General features: G+C 37.5%; 1 long non-coding RNA gene across 1 annotated transcript; it reads left to right on the forward strand.

Annotated features, from left to right (window-relative positions):
- The first annotated feature begins 23,739 nt into the window (after positions 1-23,739).
- Positions 23,740-26,900, forward strand: LOC143682937 (uncharacterized). The gene is made up of 3 exons (XR_013175376.1): positions 23,740-24,263; positions 24,804-24,891; positions 26,381-26,900. It is a non-coding gene; the product is annotated as an uncharacterized LOC143682937 (long non-coding RNA).
- Positions 26,901-27,824: the final 924 nt, after the last annotated feature.

The following is a 27,824-nucleotide window of genomic DNA, read 5'->3' on the forward strand; positions in this document are numbered from 1 at the left end:
TAATGTAGGGCTAATAATCTGTCATGAATTTGTGGTTAGGATTAAATTATATATAGATAAGCCCACAATACATCTTATGGACATCTAATGGATCCCAGAAAAATAGTAGCATTATTTTTCCCTATTATTAGTAGGAATAAGGCTGGCTGCTGGCAATCCTCGGCACCTCTGTCTCATGGCAAGGCATATGGAAGCATCTCCTGGTCTCTCCCTTCTCTTCTGGGTTCCATCATGTCTAACCTCCTGCTCCCAGTTATCTTCTCTTTCTGTATCTGAATTTCATTCCACTTATACATGAGTCCAGTAACAGGATTAAGATCCATCCTTACTGAGGTAGGCCATACGTTATTAACTGAAGTAACCTCATCAAAAAGTCCTACTTACAATGGGTTCACATGCAGAGGAAAAGATTAAGTTTAAGGACATGGTTCTTTCTGGGGTATATACAACTTCGAACGCCACAGATATTAAAGCAAAAGCAAGAACAGATAGAGCATATAGAGTCAAAGCACATAAAGTAGATATACAGTGAAAAAAAAAAGTAAGGACATTTTGAAGAGAAGGAAAAATGTTTTTTTCTCTTATGAGGAAGGGAAAAGGAGAGTGTAATTGAAGGCACAAGGAAAGTTTAAAGCAGGAAAGATAGAACTTAAAGCAATTTATTCATTTAGCAAACATATTTATGCATCTAAGTATCAACCACGTGGCTAGGGAGCAGTAGAGCAAGAACTGAAGTATAAGAGGCATACAATGCTGGGACAGTCCAGTAGATGTGATACAAGTGTGAAGTGCCAGGAGAGGACAGGGAGAATCCATAGATAAGGTGATGGTTCAACTATGTCTTTTTGGTTAATGTGACCAGGTGGAGCAGTCAAGGAAAGACATTTTAGACAGGGGGGACACAAGTGTAAACATTACAATGTTCTGAGGCTCCCCATGACACAGTTCTTTATAGATTCTTTCTTGATGGCTGATTTCTGCTGCAGCTGATTTGTTTTCTACTGAAGCCAATTTGTACAAGCAATGGAGAATATGTCTTGCCGTTGAGCTTTATCTAATTCCAATGTTATTGCTTCAATCTCCCAATGAAGATTTCCATTTTACCCACTTCAGAAATATGTGTCTCTTCACTTGCATCTCTATTCACTGGAAATGCATGCTTTCGATTGCTTCTTCATGAAGTGCTTCCCTTTTTCTTATTTTCTATGCCCACTGCCTTGGCTTTAGTCTAAGTCACAATTAGATCATGCCTAAATTATTGCAACCACCTTCTACACTGTGTCTATAATTCCTTCCCTTCTGAAACCATCTTGTTTCCTACTCCCATCACAAAATTAATCTTACCAAATCCATAATCATCAGGCTAGGCTCAAGCTCAAATTCCTCAGTGACCACCAGAAAATTAGGATAGATCCAATTATAGTAAATTTTATATGTCAACTTGGCTAGGCTATAGCGCCCAGTTGTTTGGTCAAATGCTAGTCTAGATGTTGCTGTAAAAGCAATTTGTAGATGGGATTAACAGCATCACATCAGTAGATACTAAGTAAAGTTGACCACACTTCACAATGTGGGTGCGTCTTTTACAATCAGTTAGGGCTTTAAGAACAATAACTGAGGGTTCCTAGGAAGCAGAAATTCTGCCCCAATATTGCAACTTAGAAATTATACCTGAATTTTCAGACTGCAGACTTCAGCTTGTCCTACACATTTTGTATTTGCCAGCTTCCACAACCATGTGAGCCAATTCCTTAAAATAAATGTCTTTATATCTTTATACCTACATACATACATAAATATATACATGCAAACACACACACATTGTCATTATATTTACATATATAAATATATACACACAAACATACACATATATCCTATTGGTCCTATTCCCCTGGAGAGCCCCAATTCATACAGAGCCTTTAGCCACAAAATCTTGTTCCTTCACAATCTTGTCAGTATTTACCTGTTACCACTTAGCCTCTGACTAACACTAAATGCTGGTAAGAATAAAAAGTAACTGGAGCTCTCTTATATTGTTAATGGAAATTGGGAAAAGCTATGGAACTTTGCTATGAAACTAGACACACACCTATCCTACTATGCAATAATTCTACTACTAGGTATTTCTTTAAAGAAAGGAAAATGTATGAGAAATATTCCCAGCACATTTTAGTCATATAGACCAAAACTCAAAACAGCCCATGTGTTCAGGGTGCATATGTGCTCGCCTTCCATGAGGGAGACCAGGGGTCAATTCCAGGACCATGCACTCAAAAAAAGAAAAAACAGCTCAAGTGTTCATTAACAGATAATGTATAAACAAATTGTAATATATTCATACTATAGAACACTACACAAAAGTAAAAAGGAATGAACTATCAATACAGCAAAATGAATGAATTTCAAAATCAATATGCTAAGTGAAAGAAATTTTCATAAAAGAACCCATATTTTAGGATTCTTTTTATATGAAGTCCTTGAGAAACCAAAATTAAATTGTGTTGGAAAAATAGAACACTATTTCCCTCTAGGATGGTAGTTCCAAGAACCAACAAAGAACACAAGAAAACTTTTTGGAGTGATAACAATTTTCTGTGACTTCATAGGAGCTTGTTTCATACACATATATGTAATTTTCAAAACTCACTGAGTGGTAAGCTTGAGTTTTGTATGCTCATTATGGACACACTTTACTTCCAAAAGAAATAACTGTAAACAAACATTGAACTCAGTTACTGACATACTTGGTGAAGTATTTACGGGATAAGTATACAAGCAGGGGACCTGGCTTACATGACTTCCCCATATACAGCCTCAGCTCTAGCCAGCTTGGTCTACTTCTATTTGAACATCCTCACACTTTCTAAACTCTTTAACCTACTACCCTATCATCTCCTTTCACACTCAAACCTAACTTTATCTGATTTACAAGCTGACCTCCTCCACAAAATTTTGACGTCTAATTCCATCTAAAGAGATATCTCCTTCTTTCAAGGACATTTAATTAATTTGATGTCTTCCATTTGCAGTTAGTGACAGGGTGTGCTGGTTTAAAAGGATTATGTACAATAGAAAAGCCATGTTTTAATCTGGATCCATCTTGTGGAGGCAGCTGTTTCTTTTAATCCCTATTCAGCACTGTAGGCTGGATCTGCTCAGAGATATGACATGCCCAGTTGTGGGTATTAACCTCTGATTAGAGGGAAATGTGACTCCACCCATGCCAGGTGGGTCTTGATTAGTTTACTGGAATCCTTTAAAAGAGGAAACATTTTGTAAAAAGCTTGAGAGCCATGAGAGCCCATGCACCAGAGACCTTTGGTTGATGAAGATAGAAAACGTCCCCAGGGGAACTTCATGAAACAAGAAGCCTGGAGAGAATGTGCCCTCCCAGCTGAGAGATAAACCTTCAACATCATAGCCTTCTTGAATGAAGTTATCTTTCCCTGGATGCCTTAGATTGGACATTTCTATAGACTTGCTTTAATTTGGACATTTTCACAGCCTTAGAACTGTAAACTTGCAGCTCAATAAATTCCCCTTTTAAAAAGCCATTCCATTTCTGCCATATTGCATTCTGGCAGCTTTCAAACCAAAACACAGAGTATAGCCCACACTCTGGAGATGAAGCATGTGGATTTGAATCCCAGCTCCACAACTTACTAGAGCCTAAGGCTTCAGATTTCTTATCTATAAAACTAGAAAATTACTACTACCCTTTGGAGATTATTTGTGAGGAATAGATGACTGAGTTTCATTAATATATAGGAACAGTGCCCAACACAAGATAAGAATCCAACAAATTAGTATTTATGCTAACATCTTACATTGCAACTTAAATCCTATAAATTCCTTAAGAGCAGACACATTATTTAATTCATTGCAATCCTTTACAAAATTTCATACTACCACATATAAAATATCCATTAAGAAAATATTTATTTAATGAATGAATGAGGAAATAAAAAGCCTTAGTGTGTTTTAATAGCATGCTATGCTGTCTCTGTCTGGCATTCTTTTAAAGAAATATAGCTTTAACTAAACAATCTTTTCCAAGCGGCATATAACAAAATTACTTATGAATGGAAGACTATGTTTTTTAATCAAATGCATGCTCTCTCATTGTTATTTAGAAGTACATCTATGTTTTGACTGCTTTTAGCATCAGAAAAAGAAATATTTGAGATATACTGCTATTTTGCCAGGGTTTCCTTGCATATTGGGATCTAATTAGTTATTCATCGCCTAGAGTGGAGAATTCTGAAGTTCTGGGGATGCTGAACTTTGAAGGCCTTTAATACAGAACAGAATCAAACAAATATGAGTTTTATGAGTCTTTATTGTCTCTTTTGAAACATTTTAAAACATTGCTTGGAGCTGTAATTTTAAGAACTTCAAAAGTTAGAGGAAATCCAACATCCTAAGGATCATGGTGATACTAAGCCCTGTTCATCAGCACAGTGGTGATGACAACACAATCATTTTTCTGGTATATAGAAGTATAAAAAGCTTATGATCAACTGAATAAGAAAATTAGTAAATGACACAGCAATTTGGAGGGCCCTCTCCTACCACAAGCTCAGAAGAACCTCAGTAATTATAAACTAGTGTACAGCCATTTGGCAAGTCTATCAGAAAGGGAAGTTTCAGTTTCACAAAGACATACGTGATTTTCAGAATTCTAGAGCCATGGGGTAGTTAGAAACTGTAAGTGTCTATGTGTGAACAATCTCTTTTTTGCATGACAGGATGAGAGCTTAAGGCTTATGCACAGAGGACTTCAAAATGTCAAGATTATTCTGCATTTTCATTCCCCAGAATTCTCAGAGAAGCTTTTGCATCTATAATTTATCCAGAAGGCTTGGCTAGAATACAATTCTACAGGAAGTCGAATATATTTGTTCTGCATTGGAGTCAAGGATGGGTGCTTTGCTCCAGCCCAACCTCTTGAAGAGAAGGTTCCCAGTCATGGAAAGACTCGTGAGAAAGTGGATGGATGCGTGCACACACTCCTGGAACAGCTCAAGAGGGAGGCTACAAATGGCTGTGGGTAAATACAAGGGAACCATTGGTGAGGAAGGATCACCTTCTCCTGCCCACAAACTGGGCCCATTTAGAGGCAAAAGGAATTGCTCATTCACCCGTCAGAGGAGAATGCCTGACTTGAGTCCAGCTGAAGTCTTTGAGAGCTAATGCCTCAAAGTTCCCCAACAAAGACCATGCGACCAGGAGTGTTGACTGCCCTCTGTATATAATACAAAGTGCCTCCAGCACTTCTCACAGGTATGTGCCTGGTCCTTCACCTGTATGTGGGCAACCAGTTTCCTTGATCAGGACCCACTGCACATGAGGATGAGAGACCTTCTATGGCAAGGTAATGCAGACCCTAGCATTAATTTGACAAATGTCACATTTTAACATTTAAACTTCCCAACCTGCTTTTCCTGTCACCCCAGCAACTCCTAATTGCCTAACTCACTGAGAAGTGTGCTTCAAATTTTCCATTATTTATCCCAGTATCTAATAATATTCTTTGCCTCAGAGTGATATCCTTGGATTCCCCATCTTCCAAGGTTTAGAAAACCCTTATGTATTTCAGCCACAAGATGAGAGTACTGATGCTCTACCTGTGTATATTTCTAATGTCACTGAACCCAGGCACAATCATCAATAAGCAGCTTCAGAAACATTTAATGCTAAATCTTAAAAAGCTTCATTTCCCTCTGTATTCGTTTCCTGTGTTACTGAAGATGGTGACTTAAAACAAAGACATTTATTCTCAAACAGTTCTGGAGGCCAGAAATCCAAAATCATTATCAGCAGGCTGAAATCAAGGTGTCCACTAGGCCATGCTCCTTCAGAGGCTCTAGGGAAGAATCTGTTCCTTGTCTCCTCCATCTTCCTCCTGCTGCTGGCATTCCTTGGCTTGTGGCCACATCACTATAATCTCTGCCTTCACTCTCTAATCTCTTTACATTGCTTTGTACTCTGTGTCTGTCTTCTCCTCTTTCTTTAGTATCAAGTCTCCCTCTGCCTCTCTTTTATAAGGACACATGTTAGTACATGTAGGCACCCTGATAATCCAGGATAACCTCCCATCTCAAGATCCTTAACTTTACCACATTTGCAAAGACCTTTTTTCCTTACAAGATAACATTTACAGGCTCCAGGGATTAGGGCCTGATATCTTTAGGGTACCATTATTCAGCCTAATTCACCCTCCTACCACCCTCCCACCATTTTCAATGCTCTCAGTGACTGTCAGGGGCCACACTGCAACTAATTCTTCTCCAGAACCATTTTTGCTATATGAACTGCATTTATATTTGATCATGTATTAAGGACTACAAGAGTAATGCAACTACAGGAGAAATCCACTGTGTATAAGAGAGGCACTAAACTGATGGATGCCATTTCTGGAAATTCTTAGACAAAACAAACAAAGAAAAATACCTAGAATACAAAGGAGAGCCCTTGACAAGCTGAGGGAAAGGATCAAACTTCCTTTGCTTTAATCATGGGTTTGTCAAGCTGCATCATAGGGAGTTCCGGGGGTGGGAGGTGGGGACTAATTTTCAGATGGCGTGAGGTAGGAAAGAGCAAGAGCTAAGTTGTAAGAATGCAGGTAAAACTCTGGGAGTCCCCTGGGGCCGTAGCGCAGCTGATTCAACGTGGAGAATGAGAAGATCAAGCCCACGATTCCAGGGGCAAAACCACTGTCCCAGCTTTTGAAAACAGTACACTATAAAATGAAATACGATTTTATTGCACTTTCAAAATATTTCTTGAACTGTCTGTGCTTTTTCCCCTTGTTTGTTCATTCATCCCCTCATTTACTGTCTACAAACATTTGACTGCCTAGTTTGTGTCTTTCACAAAGGATCCATGAGCCAAGAAGATATAGCACCTATCCTCCAGGAGCTTGCAGTTTGGAGGTATGAGTCCTTGGATTTTACTAGTAGGATTTTACTAGTAGGAAATCACAATCGTATCATCGCTATAATAAAGAACCCAGGCCACTGACTTATTCGGGGCCCACTAGTGATGAGAGGAGTGAGTTTAAAGTGTGCAAGACCTAAGATGAAGGTGAAACTAAAGGAAGTGGAGGCAGAGCAAATTGAGCAGCCAGACATTCTCCTTTCTGGGCAAACTTTGTTGTTCCTGAATTTTGTTTTCATAAAGAAGTTAGATTGCTTCCGAGCCTTGGGAGAAACTAAAATGGCGCTATGAGCCCCTCATTTTTCTGCTTCAAACAGAGCAGTACACATTTTTCAAACAAACGGTTCTGCATCAAGAACAACAAAAATGGGAAACTTCTGCTTCAGAGGAGCACACCCACAATGACCAAGAAACTTCTGGAATGAGGCAAAGAAAGCTGAACAGAGCTTGAACACGTGCACCATGGAGGTTTAAATTTTTCTATGTAATATCTTATCTTTGGAAATTAATATTGTCAGGTTTTTCACTCTTACTCACTCTCACAATTCCCTTTTCACCTTTAATGTCATATGTGGTAGCCATGCCACCATGATCACAAAGTCACTTAGAGGTAACTGGTTAAGGGATTCAGCAACTTAAACAGCCATGTTCAAATCCTGATTCTGCCAGGATAAAGGGGTCCTGCAGACAGAAATGGGAACAGACACAAGAGATATCTGGAAGCACTGAGACCAGGTGGGACAACAGGCTCATGCTTACCTGAACAGGTAACAGTAAGAGCCAGATTGCTGTCTCCTCAGCTCAGAATGCAAAACACCCCTGGTGGCAGGAGACAGGGAGAAATTGTCCTAAAGCATGATGTTTTTGCCTCTAGGGAAATCATGCTTCTGTAGGTAATAGTTTTATTCTCTAATCATCTGAATTAATTGACTGATTACATTTTCCATTTGCACAAAATTATTATTAAAATTAATAGTTATACATAATTCTACATTGAATATAAATATAATTTTGCTATAATACCTATTACTATAAAACATTTTATATTAAAGTGTTGGGACATATAGTTAATTTTTATAAATAGTAGTGATTTATATTCTTAGTATAAAATTAAAGTTTGTGTTTTTCTACACTATTTCATCTTTTTTTGGACAATTCCATCAATCAATTAACATTCCTCAAAGTCATTTCCCAATTTTTTAGCTTTTCATTACTTTGAAAATGGCTCACTAAATCCACTTATGCACTGCAGATGAGAATGTACAGACACTAAGGAAGACAATTATGTGGTTCCTTAGGAAAATAAATATCGAGTTGCCCTATGACCCAACAATACCACTGCTTGGTATATACCCAGGAGAGCTGAAAGCAGTGACATAGACATTTTCACATTGGTGTTTATAAAAGCATTATTCACAACTGCCAAAAGATGGAAAAGATCCAAGTGCTCTCAGCAGATGAGTGGATTAACAAAATGTGGTATATATATTCAATAGAATATTATGCAGCAGTGAGATGAAATGACATCCTGAAACACATGACAAAATGGATAAGACTTGAGGACATAATGTTGAGTGAAATAAGGCAGACACAAAAGGATAGATACCATGTGACTCCACTTGTATGACCATGGTAAAGGTAAAATCAGAGGTTTATAATATAGAATGTAGGGGACCTGGAGATACACAGAAGGTAGAGACGAGTAAATGGTTAGCTAATGAAACTGAACTCAAATGTAAGGGGATAAGGAAGTGAAGGGGATTCACAAGTGGGTCTATAAGTACTATTACCATATTGAAGGTGAACATGATTGAAAGGGGTTGTATAGACCCATGTGCCCCATCAATAAACACTATAAATATAAATAAATTCTTGCATGAATTACTTCAAAGGTATGAATCTTCTACAAAGAGTATTTAAGTTCAGGGTAGAGGGGAAAACTGCTATTGCATGCTATGGGCTATGTTTAACAGGAAAAACTCAACAGTATCATAGCAACACCAGCGGTAAAAAATGGGGAGGAGGGACAAGAGTTAAGGGGAGGTTTAGATTTCCTAGTTGGTGAGAGTGTGTTCATTAGTTGTCTTTCTCTTGGAAACAATGAAATTATCTAAAATTGAGAGTGCTGGTGGACTGTGGACTTGGGACATTATACATGATGCCAGTGAATGGAATTGGATGAGGAAGGCACTGATTGAGAAATAGGTTGGAAAACAATGGCATATACATGTGATCGAATATTGCTCTGCTCCAAGAAGGAATGAAGTTGTGAGGCATGCACCATGGTGAATGAACCTGTGGGACATCTGGTGAGGCAAAATGAGCCAGAAACCAAAGAGCAATTATTCTATGGTCTCCTTTAGAAAATATTTATAAGAAAACAGGGGTCTAGATTGTAAGCTCTTATAGCAGTCACATTTAGTCTGGAGTGGTAATCAGTATTTCTGGATTTTGAGAGCTGTTTTATATGTGTATAACCTGGTATTTAGCACTAAGAATGAAGCTGATCAGGTCAGGATTAAGGCAATTCAGAATACAGGGGTAAGGAAGACATTGTCTGTGTTTTAGAACCTCATCTACTCTTTGAGACCAAAGAAAGAAAGTTTATTTTGTCCAGAACTAAATTTCCTGTAGCACATAATCTAACTCAAAACTGTCTGGATACATCATTTAAACAACCTAAACACAGGGAGCCCAGGATAAGAATGAGGGCCTTTAATGCTGTGTAGCTTAATGCAATGCCTGGATGCATCCCACAGTACATTAAGCAGACAATCAAAAAGTAATGGCACAGTCCCTTAAAGGATGGGAGAAAAAATATGGAACAATTAAACTTGACCATTGGGGAAACCCCTGATACTGTGTCAAACATTAAGGACACTCAAATCAATAGGCCAACCCCTAGATCTTGAGGCTTGCTCTTGTGAAGCATATGTATATAGCAGAGAAACTCAGCCCATCTATTGGTATGCTTAAGAGTTATTTCAGAGGACCTCTGTTGTTGCTCAGATATGGCCTCTCTCTCTGTAAGCCCAACTCTGCAAGTGAAATCATTGCCCTCCCCCACTACATGGACATGACAGCCAGGGGTGAAAATCTCCCTGGCAGTGTGAGAGATGATTCCCAGAAATGAGTCTGGTTCTGGCATTGTTGGATCAACAATGCCATCCTGATGAAAAGGGGAAAAAGAAGTGTAACAATAAGGTATCAGCAGCTGAGAGAGTTCAAATAGAGTCAAGAGGCTTCTCTGGAGGCCACTCTTACACAAGCTTCAGTTAGACATTGCTACTATCATAACTTGCCAAACCCCAACCAAAACCATTTCTGCCAATCCTAAAGAATACCTAGGGCATTATATAAGATTCTGAAAAGGTTCCATGCATTAGGGTAACTTTCCAGAAACCTACAAACACCAGATGGGTCCCTGGACCAGTTAAGTCCTGAAATACAGAGGGGCCAGCCTCTCCAGAACATCAACTAGTTCCATCCCCCTATCCCATACTATTGACAGTCCCTTACAACATAAAAAAGTTAGAATGGGCATAGCCCAAATACCCCTAAAGAGTGGGAGAAAGATCAAAGGTGATGGTGGAGTTATACAGAGAAGGTAGGATTTGACAAATGAGTATGATTGCTGAATCATTATATTGATATTTCTTTTAGTCTCCAGGACTTTAGAGCAGCTGGAAGTAAAAATCTAAAATTGTGGAATTGTAACCCATACTAAACTCTGAAATCTGTTCTACAACTAATTATTACAACATACTTTGAAGTGTATTGCTTTTTTATATATTTGTTATATTCCACAAAAAAAAAAAAGGAGTATAACAGAGAAGGTAAGAGCTAACAAATGAGTATGACTGCTGAATCATTATATTGATATTTCTTTTGGTCTCCAGTGTCTTGGAGCAGTGAGAAGAAAAAATGAAAAGTCATGGAACTGTAACCCATACCGACCTTTAAAATCTGTTCTATAACTATTTGTTAAAATGTACGTGGAAATTTATAGCTTTTTTGTATATATATTTATTTCACAATTTAAAAAACATTAAAAATAAAAATAAAAGCCTGCAGGCCAAATCTTAAAAATATTTATATATTAAAAAATGGGTCAGTAACCCATTTGGGACACTATGTTATTTTATCCTTTCATAGTCATAAAGTCACCTATATTTTATGGGCCCAATTAAAGAATCCTTTAAGGTCTCATTCCTTTCTGTTTACTAAGACCAACAGAGTAGAAAAAAATGGCCCCTAAACTTCATATTTATGGAGAAAAGACACATGCTCCATTCCTATGACTCAAGAATACAGGCTATAAATTAGGCCATGCGTTAAAGGGGCCAAACTTTCCAGTGAAGGACACCATTGAGAAAAGATTTCTGTACATGTAGATAAAAGGTTGTGCTTCCTCAAGTATCCTTTTTCTACATTTAAAGATCGTTCTCTAAAGGTGTCCCTAGCTAATTATTTTATGTACAACTCAGAACTAAATTTGCATCTGCCAAGCATCAATTAGGGAAATTAAAAATATCTTGCCCTTGGAGCTTCCAGGTAGGATGGCATAGTACTGAGCTTCAAGACTCATTTTCTCTTCCAGGGCTGCTAGTAAATAGCCAGGAACTATCTGAAATAACTGTTCAAGGGTTCTGGAGACCAGAAGAACACGGTACAACATCAGGGAAGAGCAGAAGGAAGAGTCTGATAACCTGCAGTGAAGAACTGTGGTAAAACTCTCCATGCTGTGGAGGCTGGAACCCATATCTGATTTTCATGGCAAGGACCCAATCTCTGACTGGAAATAAAAGTCTTCTTCCCCAGAAATGAGGAAGGATGGGGCACAGCCAACAACCAAATGCTGATTTTGATTAGCAAACTCAGAATTCTGGGTCCCAGCTCTGAGGGCAGCTACAGTTTCAATTTACCCTGGAACAAAAGCAGCTAGCAGCTCCTGTGTCAACCAGAAGTAGAGTTGGTTGAGACTTAAAAGGCACAGTATCACCTTAGAACTGCAGGAAATAGCTTGCTAAAGAGTACCATCTGCTGGGCAGGTCAGGAAAGCACAGATACAGGGCACTGTATCCAATTTGGAACTAACCTATGCTGTCTTCATGAGTCTCTGACCCTGTTTTGGTTGGGAATTACTGACTTGGGACTGTCCTCTCCAGAATGACCTTCATCTCAGAATTTGCCCTGTAGGTAACAACAGTTAGAGACAAAAAAAAAAAAAGAAAATTAATGTTGAAGAACAATAGAGGCAAATAAAAACCAAATAGAATGGATCAACATTCCCAGAGAAGGAACATAGGAAAGGAAGTTTTCTCCTGGGGGTGAAATAATTGCCCAAATAGTGCAGTCACAGAAATTGTACTGTATAACCAGGGCAAGAATAAAATGAATAAGAGCTAAAAAAAGATCTGAGCAGTTAAACACAAGCTATCCCAATGGTCTATAATAAGTTGAACCAAGAGTCAAAGAAATAACTTAGCACAAAGCCAAACAATAAAAAAAACCCTAAAAAAAAAAACCCTAGGCAAGAGAGAGAAACTGATATCCAAAATAAATGTATCAAGATAATCAGATACTTAGACAACAACCCAAAATTTCATGCCATACTACCAAACAGGAAGACATGGTCCAGCCAAAGGAGCAAATGAAAACTTCAGAGGAGACACAGAATTTGGAACAACTAATCAAAGATATTCTAATAAATCTTCTAAATCAATTCAAGAGTATGAAGGAAAATATGGCTAAACTGATAAGGGATAATAAGAAGACACTGTTTGTGCACAAAGAGGAATCTGAAAACATAAAAAGATATAACAGAAATGATGGGAATGGAAGACACATTAGAAAGGATTAAAAATAAACTAAAGACATACAACAGCAGATTTGTAAAGGGAGAAGAGAGAACTAGTGAGCTAGAAAACTGGACAATTGAAATCTTACAGACAGAAGAAGAGAAAAAAATGGGAAAAATTAAGCAAGCCTCAGGGATGTTAGTGAAGGCACAAAGTGTGCAAGAATACACACCTTCAGTCTTCCAGAAGAAAAAGAGGAGGGAAAAGGGGCAGAAATATTATTTGAGGAAATAATGGCCAAATATTTCCCAACTCTTCTGAAAGACATAAACATACATGTTCAAGAAGCAAAATATACTCCAAACAGAATAAATCCTAAAAGACCTACTCCAAGTCACATGCTAATCAGAATGTCAGACACCAAACTCGTGAAAGCAGCAAGAGGAAAATGATTTGCCACATAGATGAGAGACACAACATGGCTAAGTGTCAGTTACTCATCATAAATCATGTTGATGAGAGGCATGGTATGACATATTGAAAATATTGAAAGAGAACATCTACCAAGCCAAAATTCTTTATCCAGCAAAACTGTCTTTCAAAAATGAGGATGAGTTTAAAAACATTCACAGATAAACAGAAACTTAGAGAGTTGTTAATAAGAGATCTATGCTATAAGAAATACTAAAGGAAGTTCTGAAGGCTGAAAGGAAAAGATGGGTGAAAGAGAGTTGGAGTAGAGGGTAGAAATAAATATTATCAATAATAATATCTAAAAGGATAAAAAGAGAGACAAAACAGAGATATAACATATAAAATCCAAAGAATAAAATGGTTGAAATAAATACTGCCTATAGAGTAATATCATTGAGTGTAAACGGATAAAACTCCCCAGTCAAAAGACACAGATCTACAGAATGGATAAAAAGTATGTGACATCTATATGCTGGTTACAAGAGGCTTATCTTAAGCCCAAGGAAACAAATAGGTTGAAAGTGAAAGGTTGGAAAAAATATATCCCATGCAATTAGTAAACAAAAAAGAGTGGAAGTAGCTGAACTAACATCTGACAAAATAGTCTTTAAATGCAAAACTGGTTATCAGAAACAAAGGACATGACATATTAACAAAAGGGACAATTCACTGAGAAGGCATAACATCATAAATATTTATGCACCTAACCAGGGTGCCACAAAACACTTGAGGCAATCACTGGTAGAACTGAAGGCGAAATAGACATAGCTATACTAATAGGTGGAGACTTCAATACACCACTGTCTCCAATGAGTAGAACATCAAGATAGAGAATCAATAAGAAAACAGTGAACATGAATAATATGATAAATGAATTAGATATGAGACATATACATCAGGATATACATTCTTCTCAAGTGCACGTGGATCATTCCCCAGGATAGATCCATGGAGGGCCACAAAACAAGTCTCAGTAAATTAAAAATGATGAAATCATACAAGGCACTCTCTCTGGACATTATGGAATAACAGGTGGAGAACCAGAAAATTCACAATGATACAGAGGTTAAACAACTCACTCTTAAACAATCAGTGGGTTAAAGAAGAAATTGAAAGAGAAATCAGTAAATATCTCAAGATGATGAAAACAGGAGCACAGCATATCAAAACTTATGGGATACAACATATAAGGCTGTGCTGAGAGGGAATTTATAGCACTAAATGCTAACATTAAAAAAAAAAGAAAGAGCTACAGTCAGAGACCTAACTGCACAACTGGAGGAACTAGAGAAAGAACAGAAGACTAATCCAAAAGCAAGCAGAAGGAAAGAGATAATGAAGATTAGATCAGAAATAAATGAAAGTGAGAATAAAAAGAGAATTGATAAAACCAAAAATTGATTCTTTGAGAATATCAATAAAATTCACAAACCCTTAGACTGACAAATAAAAAGAGAGAAGGTACAACCAAATGCAATAAGAAATGAGAGATAGAGACTTTACTACAGACCCCACAGAAATAAAAATGATCTTCAGAGATACTGTGCACAACTGTATGCCAACAAATTAGACTACTTAGTTGAAATGCACAAATTTGTAGAAACACATGAACAATGTACACTGGTTCTAGGAGAAAGAGAAGATCTCAACAGACCACTTACAAGTAAGGACTGAATCAGTTATCAAAAACTGCCCAACAAAAACAAAAACAAAAACAGGACCAGAGCCTTCATAGTTGAATTCACCAATCATTCCAAGAAGAATTAATAAAAATACTGCTTCAAAGTCTTCCAAAAAACTGAAGTGGAGAGAACACTACCTAATGCATTCTATGAAGCCAACATCACCCAAATAACAAAGCCAGATCAAGATACTACAAGAACAGAAAATTACAGACCTATTTCTTTCACAAAAGTCCTCACAATATACTTGCGAATCAAACCCAACAGCACATTCAAAGAATAATGCACCATGACCAAGTGGGTTTTATCTCAGGTATACAAGTGTGGTTTGACACAAGAAAATCAATTAATGTGATACACCATATTAACAAATCAAATGGGGAAAGCACATGATCACCTTGAGTGACACAGAAAAGGTATTTGACAAAATCCAGCATCCTTTCCTGATAAAAACACTTTGAAAGACAGGTATAGAAGGAAACTTCCTTAACATAATAAAAGGCATAAATGAAAAACCCACAGCTAACATTTCACTCAATGGAAAACCTGAAAGCTTTTTCCTCTAAGTTCTGGAACAAGTCAAAACTTCCCGTTGTTGTCACTGTTATTCAACTTTGTGCTAGAAGTTCTAGTTAGAGCAGTTAGGCAAGAAAAAGAAAAAGAAATAAAAGTCATCCAAATTGGAAAAGAAGAAATAAAACTTTCAGTTTTTGCAGATGATGTGAATGTACCAAAAAATCCACAACAAAGCTTCTAGTGCTAATAAATAAGTTCAGCAATGTGGCAGGTACAGATCAACATGCAAAAATCAGCAGTGTTGCTTTACACTAGTTTGGTAGTTTGGAGCTGTTATCTACCCCAGAAAAAGCCATGTTCTTTTAATTCATTGTTGTAGTGGCAAACCTGTTGTGGGTGGGAACTTTCAGTTAGGTTATTTTAATTGAGAAGTGACCCACCCCATTTAAGGTGGATCTTAATCCTTCACTGGAGTCCTTTGTGAGAGAAAAAAAGATAGAAAAGTCAGAAGAGGGCAGAGAGAGAGAAACAACCAGGAGATGCTAAGAGAGAACCTAAAGACACTTGGAAAGAAAGCCAACTGGACTCAGAAGCTGGAAGCAATGGAATCCAAGAACGAAGAGCAGATGCTGGCCATGTGCCTTCCATGTGACAGAGGAACCCTGTATGTCTTCAGCCTTTCCTCAAAGAAGCTATTTTCCTCTCAATGCCCTAACTTTGACATTTGCATGACCTTAGTACTGTAAATTTGTAAACTAATAAATCTCCATTGTAAAAGCCAGCCCATTTCTGGTATATTGCATTTCTGCAGCTTTAGCAAACTTGAACAACTCGTAATGAGCAATCAGACAAGGAAATCAAGAAGAAAAATTCAATTTAAAATATCAACTAAAAGGATCAAGTATGTAGGAATAAATTTGACAAGGATATAAAAGACTGGTATCCAAAAAACTACAAAACATTCCTAAAAGAAATTTTTAAAGACCTAAATAAATGGAAGGGCATTCTGTATTCATGGGTTGAAAGACTCAATATTATTAAGATGTCAATTTTACCCAAACTAATTCAATGCAATCCAATCAAAATTCAAACAGCCTATTTGCTAAATGGAAAAGCCAATCATCAAATTTATTTGCTAGGATTAGAGACCCCAAATAGCCAAAAAAAATCTTGAAAAAGAAATTAGAGGACTCATATTCTCTGACTTTAAAGGATATTACAATGCAACAGTGCTCAAAACAGCATGGTACTGGCATAAAGACAGTTATATTTACCAATAGAATAGAATTGGGAGTTCAGAAATAGACCCGAACATTTATGGTGAATTGATTTTCACAAGGCTGCCAGGATCATTCAACTGGGAGAAAGTCTCTTCAGCAAATGGTACTGGGAGAACTGGATATTCACATTCAAAAGAATGAAAGAGGACCCTTATCTCACACCTTATACAAAAATTAACTCAAAATGGATCAAAGACCTAAATATAAGTGCCAGAACTCCTAGAAGAAAATGTAGGGAAACGTCTTTGAGATCTTGTTGGAGGCAATCGTTTCTTAGACTTTATATGCAAAGCATAAGCTATGAATGAAAAAAATAGATAAATGGGACCTCCTCAAAATTAAAAACTTCTGTGCTTCAAAGACTCAGGAAGCTAAATATACAATTACCACTTGACCAGGCAATCCAGCTACTAGGTATATAATCAGAAGAACAGAAAACAGGGACTTGAATACACATTTGCACACCAATGTTCTTAGCAGCATTATTCCAACTGCCATAAGATGGAAGCAACTCAAATATCTATCAACTGATGAATGGAAAAACAAAATGTGGTGTATACATATATTGATGGAATATTATTCAAGTGAAGAAGAAATGAAGCCCTGAAGTATGCGACGACATGGACGAACCTAGAGGACATTGTGTTAAGTGAAATAAGCCAGACCCAAAAGGATAAATATTGAATGATCTCATTAATATGATTTAATCATAATAAGTCAACTCATAGAGTTGAAATCTAGAATATAATTTACCAGGAAATAGAATGATGGTACAGAGTGGGGAACTGTCATTTAATTTGTGCAGAATTTTAATTAGGTTGATTGTAAATGTTTGGAGTTGAATAGAGGTAATGGCAGCATATTATTAGGAGTGCAGTTAGCAGTACTGAACTGTGCATGTGATTGTGGTTGAAAAGGGAAGTTTAGGGTTGTACATGTCACTAGAAGGAAAGCCACAGAATAAATCATAGACGTGTATAACATAGTGAATTTTGTTGTGGATGATGACTGGGGATAATAGTAGAAATATAGGAATGTTCTTTCAGGAACTAGAACAAATGTACATCACTAATACAATGAGTTAACAATAGGGTGGTATATGGGAAAAGGATACCTAATGCAAACTGTGGACTAAAGTTAACAGTAATATTTTAATATTCTTTTGTTGGTTATAAACAAAGGTACCACACCAATGCTAAGTGTCCATAATAATAAAACTCCATAAAGAATATGGAGTTTTTGGGGGTTTTTTTTTTGGAGTAGTTAAAATGTTCTAAAATTGGCTGTGGTGATGATTCTGTGAATATACTGTGAGCCATGGATTGTACACTTTGGATGGATTGTATGGTATATGAATACATATCAATAAAACTGCTTTTAAATATATATATATTACTCTTTAAAGCAGTCTGAGAAAATCCTCCAACAATAACAACTACTGCACCTGAAAATTTCAGCTATGCATGGGGGGATTGGGCAACAGAGTATTGTTTTAAGAGAACAATAGATCTTCTCGTAGATTCACTGGAGACATGAGTAACAAAGCAACTACTGGAAAGTCTGGTAAACCTTTGCATGCATCTGGAATTGATAGGAAGAAATGACACAGAACTATTATTTGTCTTATATGAAATCAAAAAGTCATCTTGTTGAGTGCTTTATTATTTTTTTCCTTAGGGCATTTGTATTTCAACATAGTATAGCTCTTTCTTGTACGCAGATGTACATGATGGATGAATAGAGCTGGGATCCATGGTTTCAATGTTCTCACCCTCCAAAACTGAATTATAGCAAGATGTTGTTAATTACACAATAGTTCTTCTAAATGAAAGCTCACAGTAACAAAACTCCTACTAGGGGGGTTTAATGGGGACTATTTTAATATTGAATAATTAAATCTTTAGCCCTAGAAGAGGTCTTCAGTTTTAAAGTTGATGGCAACCAAACCTGGGAAGGAGACATATAAGTAACTAAGGTAATAAATATTACCAGAAACCAAAATAATTTCCTCTTTACTGCATTGCCTCCTCTGCACAATTTGTATTTTTATTACCAAAGGGTGTTATTTTACTTGCCATCCCATCAAGACTTAAGTATTATGCTATAATAGTTCAACAGATAGGGTCATGGAGGTTTAGGAATAAGTACATTGGCAAGATGATACAGCTAATAGGTGCTGAGCAGGTATTCAAAAAAAAAGACAGGGTTTTATGAGTCTACAATACAAGGGCTTTTTACAATATGGTTCTTTCCTTCGAAATACAATTTTTCCTCCTATTTGAGTGGAATTACAGAAATGCTCAAAGCCATAACAGTCTCTAGTTCTGGATCCCTTGTTAGGATCTCAAATTGTTAGATGAAGTCAATCAACTTTTAGAAGTGCCTGGTGGTTCAAACAAATAACATAGAACTAGCTTTCCTTCTGGATGGAATCTCCTTGAGAAGAGGGTCAAGGTGAGTTTAAATTGCTGCTTGGCTGTTCAGGTCAAAATTGGGATAATTCTACATCTTAAACTGGTTCTCAGCAAAGACATTACTGGGATTTGGAATGAAGCAAATCTTTGAAGTGTTGGACTGTCCCAATCACTGCAGGACATTCTCTGGCCACCACCTACTAAATATCAATGGTAGCAAAAGACTCCCCTATAAATATAGGCCCCTTCCTCAGAGGTGATGGTATTTGGTTAAGAACCACTGAGCTCATTCTTAAAACCCTCTTTTGTCAGCAGGCAGTGGCTATTCAGCTGTAAAAATCAGTAATGGGCTTTCTCTTCAGCATTGCATCATCTGGTCCTAGCCCAAGAATGTCAGGAGTAGCTAGGCAGTTTTGGGTTAAGCCACAGCTATGGGGCAAAAAAAAAAAAAAAAAATTCTATCTTAGGGGAGACTGAGAGTCAGGTTAGAATGCATGGGAATGGAAATGTGGTCAGTCTCCATACCAAGTCTTAATCATCAGTGGGAAGGAAGCAAAGAGAAAGCACATTAGGAGGTGCTTTTCTCCAATTCATTAGAAGAAAAGAGCAGTAGTAGAGCACAATGTGGGCCCCCATCTGACTGCCTGCCAACTTCGGCATGCTATCGGCTCATGATACAGCAGTTCTGTCTAGAACACAATGATCCCTCTGCCTTTACAATCACTAATCAATCACCTGGTCACTGCTCATAGATTCCATGGAATGACAGATGATTATCTACTTTCATGTCTGTTGTAACTTATCCTTAAAATATGTCACTGGAAGACAAAAAAGCTTGATGCCCCATTCAAGCACATTTAGAGTTATATTTTTGAAAGAGCATGTTTGGGCAATGACACAAATTACATCCACAAAGCAAATTAATTATTTGCAGATATGTAGTATAGTTATATGGGTTTATGTTATCCATCTGTGAACCTTAGTCTCCCCCGGTGCATGCATTGCTTACAATAAAACCAGCTTAATAGCTTTAAGAAAAATTTATTATACTTACATTAGCACGAAAATAAATTCTTCATTATTGGATGGCATCCATGGGCTCATGTGGGTGGAGGGGACCTTGAAGGGCCAACTGGCCCATTTCCTGACCTCTAAAAGGAATAACACTTAAACAAATCCTGAAGGAAGGTGTCAAGACAGGGCTATAGCTACCTGAAGAAATATTTCATTATCTGATATCTTTAACCTCAGGAAATTCTTCTATTATTGGACCTACATTCTGCTGGGACAATTAAATTATTCACAATCATTTGGTACTCAATGATGCTGAAAGATTGGTTATCTCCTCTGTGGTAAAATACATTCTTACTGAGAGTTCCTATTCAATATTTTCTACCCCCTCTCTAGGCTGAGTCATACCAGTACATTTAGCTTTTCCTCAAAGGTCTTGTTTCACGCAACTTAATAATTTTCAATAAGTCCCACAAAGATTCCCCATACTCATTTGTAATGATCAAGGCAGTCCCACACTAAGACTCTATCTAGCAAATGCAACATATTACATATGGGGCGATTATCTCTGAGGTACTTTCATGATTTTCTTTGTTATTTGTGTTGACACTATGACAGTTTTAAATGTTATTTGAATTGGCATCATGTGACTGTCTGTGCCCTCCATGTCCGAGAGCCTCATTATAATGACACAGTGAGGTAGGGACTGATTTGGAGAATGTACAAGATATGGAAAGAAGTTAAAAAAAAAAAAAAAACGAGGTAAGGAGGAAGGAGTGGTTAACTTCACCTTGGGGTGATTCACAGAAAAAATGACCCTTCAACTTCATTTTCAAGAAAGAAAAGAGATTTCCAAGGGGAAATGTGGAGTTACTTTTAGAGGGAATATTGTATGGAAAGGCATAGACAGAAGGAGCCTAAAAATAGATTCAAGGTATTTCATACAGTTCAGATGCTGATACATAGTGTAAAGGGGATAAAATTGGGGAAGGTGGAAAGAGATATGTATCGCACATCCTCTGTTGGATGCATCACATACATGGCTTCATTTAATTTTCATGATGGTTACATACACCGACCCACACTTTACCATTTTACTAAGGTAAATGCTTGGTAAAAGGGGTTTATGACCCATCCATGGTCACAAAAATAGAGTAGCAGAGTGTTCTAGTTTGCCACCTGCTGGAATGTGATATACCAGGAATGGAATGGCTTTCAAAAGTGGAATTTATTAAGTTGCAAGTTTACAGTTTTAAGGCTAGGAAAATGTCCAAATTAAAGCAAGTCTAAAGAAATGTCCAATCTAAGGCATCCAGGAAAAGAAACCTTGGTTCAAGAAGTCTGATGAAGTTCAACGTTTCTCTCTCAACTGGAAAAGCACATGGCAAACACAGTGACATCTGCTAGCTTTCTCTCCAGGCTTCTTGTTTCATGCAGCTCCCCGGGGTGCTTATTCCTTCTTCATCTCCAAAGGTCTTTGGCTGTGTAGGCTCTGTGGTTTTCCTGGCTCTGAAGTTTTTTCCAAAATGTTTCCTCTTTTAAAGGAATCCAGTAAACTAACCAAGACCTACCTGGAACGGGTGGAACATAAGCCTTTCAAACCGGCACACAGAACAAGGATGAGGACCCAGGGCTGACGGTGCAGCACATGCTCTATATTTATCATCACATCATTCTCTCATTGCAAAAATGATGCATGGAAAGGTGGTGGTCAAATCATGAAGGCCTTGCTTGCACTGCTAAGGGATTTTTACTTCCTTCTATAGACCAAGGAGCATCAGAAGAAGTTTCAGAATTTTATGTTTTAAAAAAAAGCATTAGAAAAATAGTCTTATGATAGTAGGAGGAAGAAATTTAGGAGAGGAAAAGTGGTTTTAGGAACATGCTATGAAAGTAGTAGCCTAGGTCAGACCCAATGAAGACCTAACCTAAGGCAGTAGTTGTGAGGATGATATGGAACAAATGGATTCATAAGCTCTTTTGAAGGTTTTCTCTCCAGGGCTTGGTAACTGCTTTGATGTGAGAATGAGGGTCCACAAGGAGTCTGGGATCACTCTCAGTTTTCTGACTTTGGCAGAGGTTGGAGTGGTGATGAATAGTGGTAATTCAAGTCAAGATAGTAATTGCCAGGAGAAGGAGCCCATTTGGAGGTAAAAGATAAAATGTTCAGTTTTTGGACATGTTGAATTTGAAATGAAGATATCATAGGTAAGGAATTCTTTGGCATTGGGGTGCAGAACAGGATAACACATACACTAGCACTGAAGAGAAAAATCAACCTTGAGAAACACATGCAGTTAAAAGAATAAGGAGTGAAGAGAAACACCCTGGTGTCATCAGCATCTTAAAGTAGGAAGTAGATATAGAAGAGGAAGGAAATTCAAAGGACTGACCCAAGAGGTGAAAAGTGAGCCAGGAGGATGTGGTATCTGTTTTAGTTTCCTGGCTGCAAAAACAATACTATACACTGGGTTGGCTTAAACAACCAAAATTTATTGGCTCATGGTTTTAAAGCCTAAAGAAGTCCAAAATCAAGGCGTCAATAAAGCAGTGCTTTCTACCTGAAGACTGTAGCATTATGGGTCTTGCTGCTGACAATCCTTGGCCTTTGGATTTTCTGTCGTGTGGCAATGCACATGGCAGCATCTTCTTTCTCTTTCAGGTTCCACTGACTTCGCTCTTGTGGCTGCACCCTGTGGCTTCTTTCTGAGTCCAGTTTCCTCTGCTTGTAAGGACTTCTGCCATGTTGGACTAAGCCCACCCTCATTCAGTTTGGGTACAGCTTAACTAGCAGCATTTTCAAAGGCCCTGTTTACAGATGGATTCACACCACAGGACCAGGGATTGGAACCTGCACGTGGTTTTGTGAGGGACATGATTCAATCTTCAGCAGTATCTTAGAATCTGAGACTAGAGACTTTAAAGAATAATGGCCAGCACACACAAATACTGCAGAGAAGACAAGTGATATTGGGATTAGGAAGAGTCTATCAGCTCGAACAACTGTAACATTAGTGGTAATATTGGCCAGAGTAGCTTAAGTGAAGTGGTTTGGGGTATAGAATTACAGTGGTGAGTTGAGGAATTCATGGAAGGTGAAGAAGAGATACTGGATTAAGGTGTGCAATTTAAGAGGTTGGTGTGCAATAAATTAATTGGATATACAGAAACATGAGCTACATTTATGAAGATCGCTTCACTCTCTCTTTCAACCTCCTCAACGGGCATCGTCCCTCCTTGGCCCTGGAAAAGATCTTGGAAAATTCCATAACTTTCTTTTTAGTGAATAAAAATTCTTTTGGCTATTTTAAGTCACAATTCTAGTCTCATTTCAATAATTAAAATTGCCCAGAACAATTTGCTGAACAAATTTTCAATATTCATTCAGAGATGAAAATTCGATCCTCTTCCCTCACTGAGGGGGAGAATTTCAAGCAGGCATCTTGGTCCAATTTCTTGGTGCCACCTCAGATTCCTCTTGCCCTCCTCCCAGCCTTCCCGACCTCGATCACTTGCTGGTTGTTTGCATTTGCATCAGGCTATCTTTCAATAACAGTGTCACATGAGCATCTGTGCATCTTCCCTGTCTGAGTATCTCATTATTATGACACAATGAATAAAGGGCTGACTTAGCAAGGGCTGACAAGAAACGAAAAAATGTAATAAAAAAAAAGAGGACGAAGTGATGACCTTTGCCTTAGGGTTAGGAGGCAGCTGTACACTGTTGCCTCATCTCCTAGCACTGCCTGCTCTTTCTGCCTCCCCATGCTCACCATGGTGGGCCCACAGAGGCTCTGCACCTAACTCACCCCACCTGGACCTGTGAGAGACTCTAGCTCTCCTGCCACTTCCAAAGGCAAAGGAACCTTTCATTGCAAGGCGCAGGATCTGGCTTTCCTAGAGGCCGCCTGGAGGAGCCTGGGAACACAATCTAGAAGGGTTAAGGCTGAGTAAATCAGTGCCTCATGAATTAAACTTGGACCAAAGAGAATCAACAGATGGAAAAATCCAATAGATGTCTGCCTCTCCATTACTTCCACTGAGGGGATATTCTAATTACATGATGGTTCCACAAAGCCTGTCCAGAAGACATGTCCTGGGAATAAGCAACTGGTTATGTTCCCTTTTGAAGCTGTGGCATGTTCAGTAATATATCACCTGCTAAAAGCTTTTTCTCTCTCTCTCCCTGCTTCACTTCCCTTTTTCCTTCATCTTGCTGTCTTGAGTTTTCACCTCCCAATAATGTATCAGTTTTCAATAGGAAAATTTATAGTAACAAAAGGATATTTGTTGATGGTCTCCAAACGTGAAAAATGGAGCTATTTATAGTACTCACCGAGCAAGTTTGTGAGAATTGAATAAAATAGCAAATGTGAAAGGCTTTAGCTGTGCCTGGTAAGAGAAAGAGCTGAAAGAACGTAGTATTTGAAGGTTAAACTGGACAAGTTAAGGGTTTTAAGAATCATAATGCAGAATTCTTGTATCAAATCAGCTATCAATCTTTTTTCAGTGACTTGGATTAAAGAGAATTTACTCTCCAGAGATTTAAAAGCTCTTTCTTCTCAAGATGTCAGCAAATTGACTTTAGGATTAATCCTTCACTTTCGTTTTCTATAATTTTCAATGTCATTCATATAGCTGTATGAATATATATGACATTTTAGCACATTCTTTTCCTCTTTTCAGGAACATTTCGATTCTTTTGATTTAATGTGGCCTCACAATAACCACTATCCCCAGACTGACCTGGGCCAGTTGTTTTGCTAAATTGCAGGTAAGTCATACAGACCTATAGACTTTACTTTTCTGTTGATGAAACCTTCACCTTTAACAGAATGATTATAAGAATAAAAACATCGAACAGGCCCTGAGTGCTTACTATGTGTTAGGTAGAGTGCTAAAGATGTTATTTGCATTATCATATTTAAAACACATAATGATCTTAGGAGACAAGTATTTTTTACTGTCTGCATTTCATAGATGAGGAAAATGAAGCTTAGATAGGTTAGGTTTTTTCTGAAACCGCATCTATAAGCTGTGCTAGTCCTTGATATAGATGAGATTTTTTTCTTCAAACAGTTTTAGAGAAGTTGTGAAAATAACCATATTTTCTAAGTACCACCTGCATATCAAGTTGTGAAAGCATAAAATACATTTTCTAGTGATTAAATAGATATTGGTGGTAATGATGCTATACTCACCAATTTCTTTTTAATGTCCACACAAACTCTCCTCCCTATTTGAGCATTTATTGAAGGTTGAAGCATGAAATCTTCATTTAAAAATGCTTAGTATTTCTAAGTGTGAAAAAGATATTTGAGCAATGAAAGAAACCAATTGACTTGCAAGTTTGGATTCATGTGGAATAATTAAGGTATTGTAGTTCTCTGTTATGTAGATATAATGACTATGCAATTATAAACAATCCAAAAGATAAAGGAAAAAATCAATCAGTAATGTTCCTAAAATTGAAGCTAAAATGTTGAGTCACTTTTCATTGATATTTCATAGCCGAATGTAAACCAAGCCAAGAATTGAATTTGCTATTATTTGAATTTGAATTTATTATTATTACTATTTCAAGGATATTAAAAATGTTAATTTACCAAATTGACATTTTGTAGTTATTTCTGACTCTCTTTGAAATTCTCTCAGTTATCTTTTTCAGTATCTCTTATAAGACTAATCATTTATATCAATTTTTTAAATGCTCTCTCAATTGCATCAAGAAATTTAAATTTTATTGGAAAATCCATACTCCTACATATCTAAACTACTGCTAATTCATATATCTTTCACTATAAGCAAAAATTATCACAAAAATTCAATATTCTTCAGTAAGTCAATATTCAATAGTGACAATGGGTGCAATAATCAGCGCCTTTCCTTCCTTCCTTCGTCCTAAATCTAGCATCTCCTTCAGATTCTGAATTTGTTTAGGGGTTCTATCTCAAAGAGCCAATACCTGCAATGATTCAGACATTAGAAACTGGGATTCACAGTAATCCATCACTGCATCCCAGCATGGCTCTCCGAAGCCTGTAGCATCCTCTGAACAGATAGCACATGGCCCAGGCAGCCCCAGGTCCAAGCTGGGAAATGGAATTTGCCAAGAGTAAGGCTTTATCTATTTGTTTGACCATACAAAATAACCAAATTAATCAATACAAGGGATTAAAATGCCCTCTTTCCAAATTAGTGTGTATTTTAGATATTTTTAAGAACTGCATTAAGAATTTTCCAATTTACTTTCTTCCTGAAAGGGATTACCATTTACTCAAGGTTCAGATCTTGAACCTCAAAGGACCCCCTATGCCACAGCAGGAGCTGGAAAGAACTGGGAGGTGAAGAGGAAGGATGAAAAGTGGAGTTCACCTGGTCTTCCAACCTTGCTTTATGCCACATCTCCTGGGTTGTAATGATCTCTTCCTTTATTATCCATGCAACCTTTCCTAATGAACTTTCTTCCATGGTGATTAATAGGAAATGCTGGGAAAGGGCTTACATAAGAAGGGATACTCCTGATGTAGACTATTTAAGGCAAAGCTCTGAGCTCAAAGAGTCAAGAGCACGTAGATTTTAAGGTAAGTTTTAACATGCAACAAGATTCCTCCTTGACATTGAGGTCTACTTTAAGATACCTTCATCTATAAAGCATAAATAAGAGAAACCTCCAACATGGGATACTTCCTGGCTGGTTATCTTACAAAATGCAAAACTTCAATAGGTTTCAGTTTACTGAGAACATAACAAGGAGTTTTCACAAACAACTTGCTAACATATTACTCCTAGATTTAAAATAACAATATAAATAAAAAGATAAAACTTTCTTCTGGAGGAAAAGAAATCTTCCATATTTCTCCATAAAGCATGACAATACTAACATTATTAATAGTAAATATTCTTTGGTAAACTGACAAAAAATTGAATTGTCTACAACAAAATCAACAATAATAATATAAATGTGGGATTCAATTAAATTGCAATGTTTCCTATTTTTATCCATACACACGACTAACTGGTGAATCATTGTAGCAGTATGTATATATTGAAATGTAGAAATGTGTGTGTGTGTGTGTGTGTGTGTGTGTGTGTGTGTGTGTGTGAATGAATACCTTTTTCTTTTGTAGTTCATTAAGGGGAAGAACCTATGCTTTATTCCCCATTGTACACACTGCATCTAGCATAGTCACTGGAATGGGATGAGAGCTCATAAACGTGAAATTAATTAGTTAATTAACCTCTGTTGATGCTTACTGTGTGCCCCAAATGACTCTGCACAGAGGGTCAACTAAACTTATGAGACTGTGTTCATTGTCATCAAAGAACTTACAGTTAAATATGGGAGACAAGGCATCCTGCATAAAGCAGTTGGGGACCCATCAGAGAATAAATATCTTGAGATAACAATGCAAGATGATAAATAGGTGGTTAGGTGTGAACAACTGCACTTAATAACAGAAGCAGACAATGGTGTTGCGTTTCACAGCACCGGCACCCGTCTCTTCCTCTTGTATCCAAAACAGAGGTGTCCCCATTACACAGCTATGTGCAGGGTTAGGGCAATTCCAACCTTGAAGTAGAGATAATGAAGCCTCTACTCAGGCCTCAACATGTTTCTGTGCTAATGCTACCCAAAGTCTTGACTGAGACTAACAGGTGTCATAGTACTTATTTAGTTGCTCCCTGCCTCATCTATGAGGCCAA

Source organism: Tamandua tetradactyla, chromosome 5 (assembly GCF_023851605.1).
Source record: "Tamandua tetradactyla isolate mTamTet1 chromosome 5, mTamTet1.pri, whole genome shotgun sequence".
NCBI lineage: Eukaryota > Metazoa > Chordata > Mammalia > Pilosa > Myrmecophagidae > Tamandua > Tamandua tetradactyla.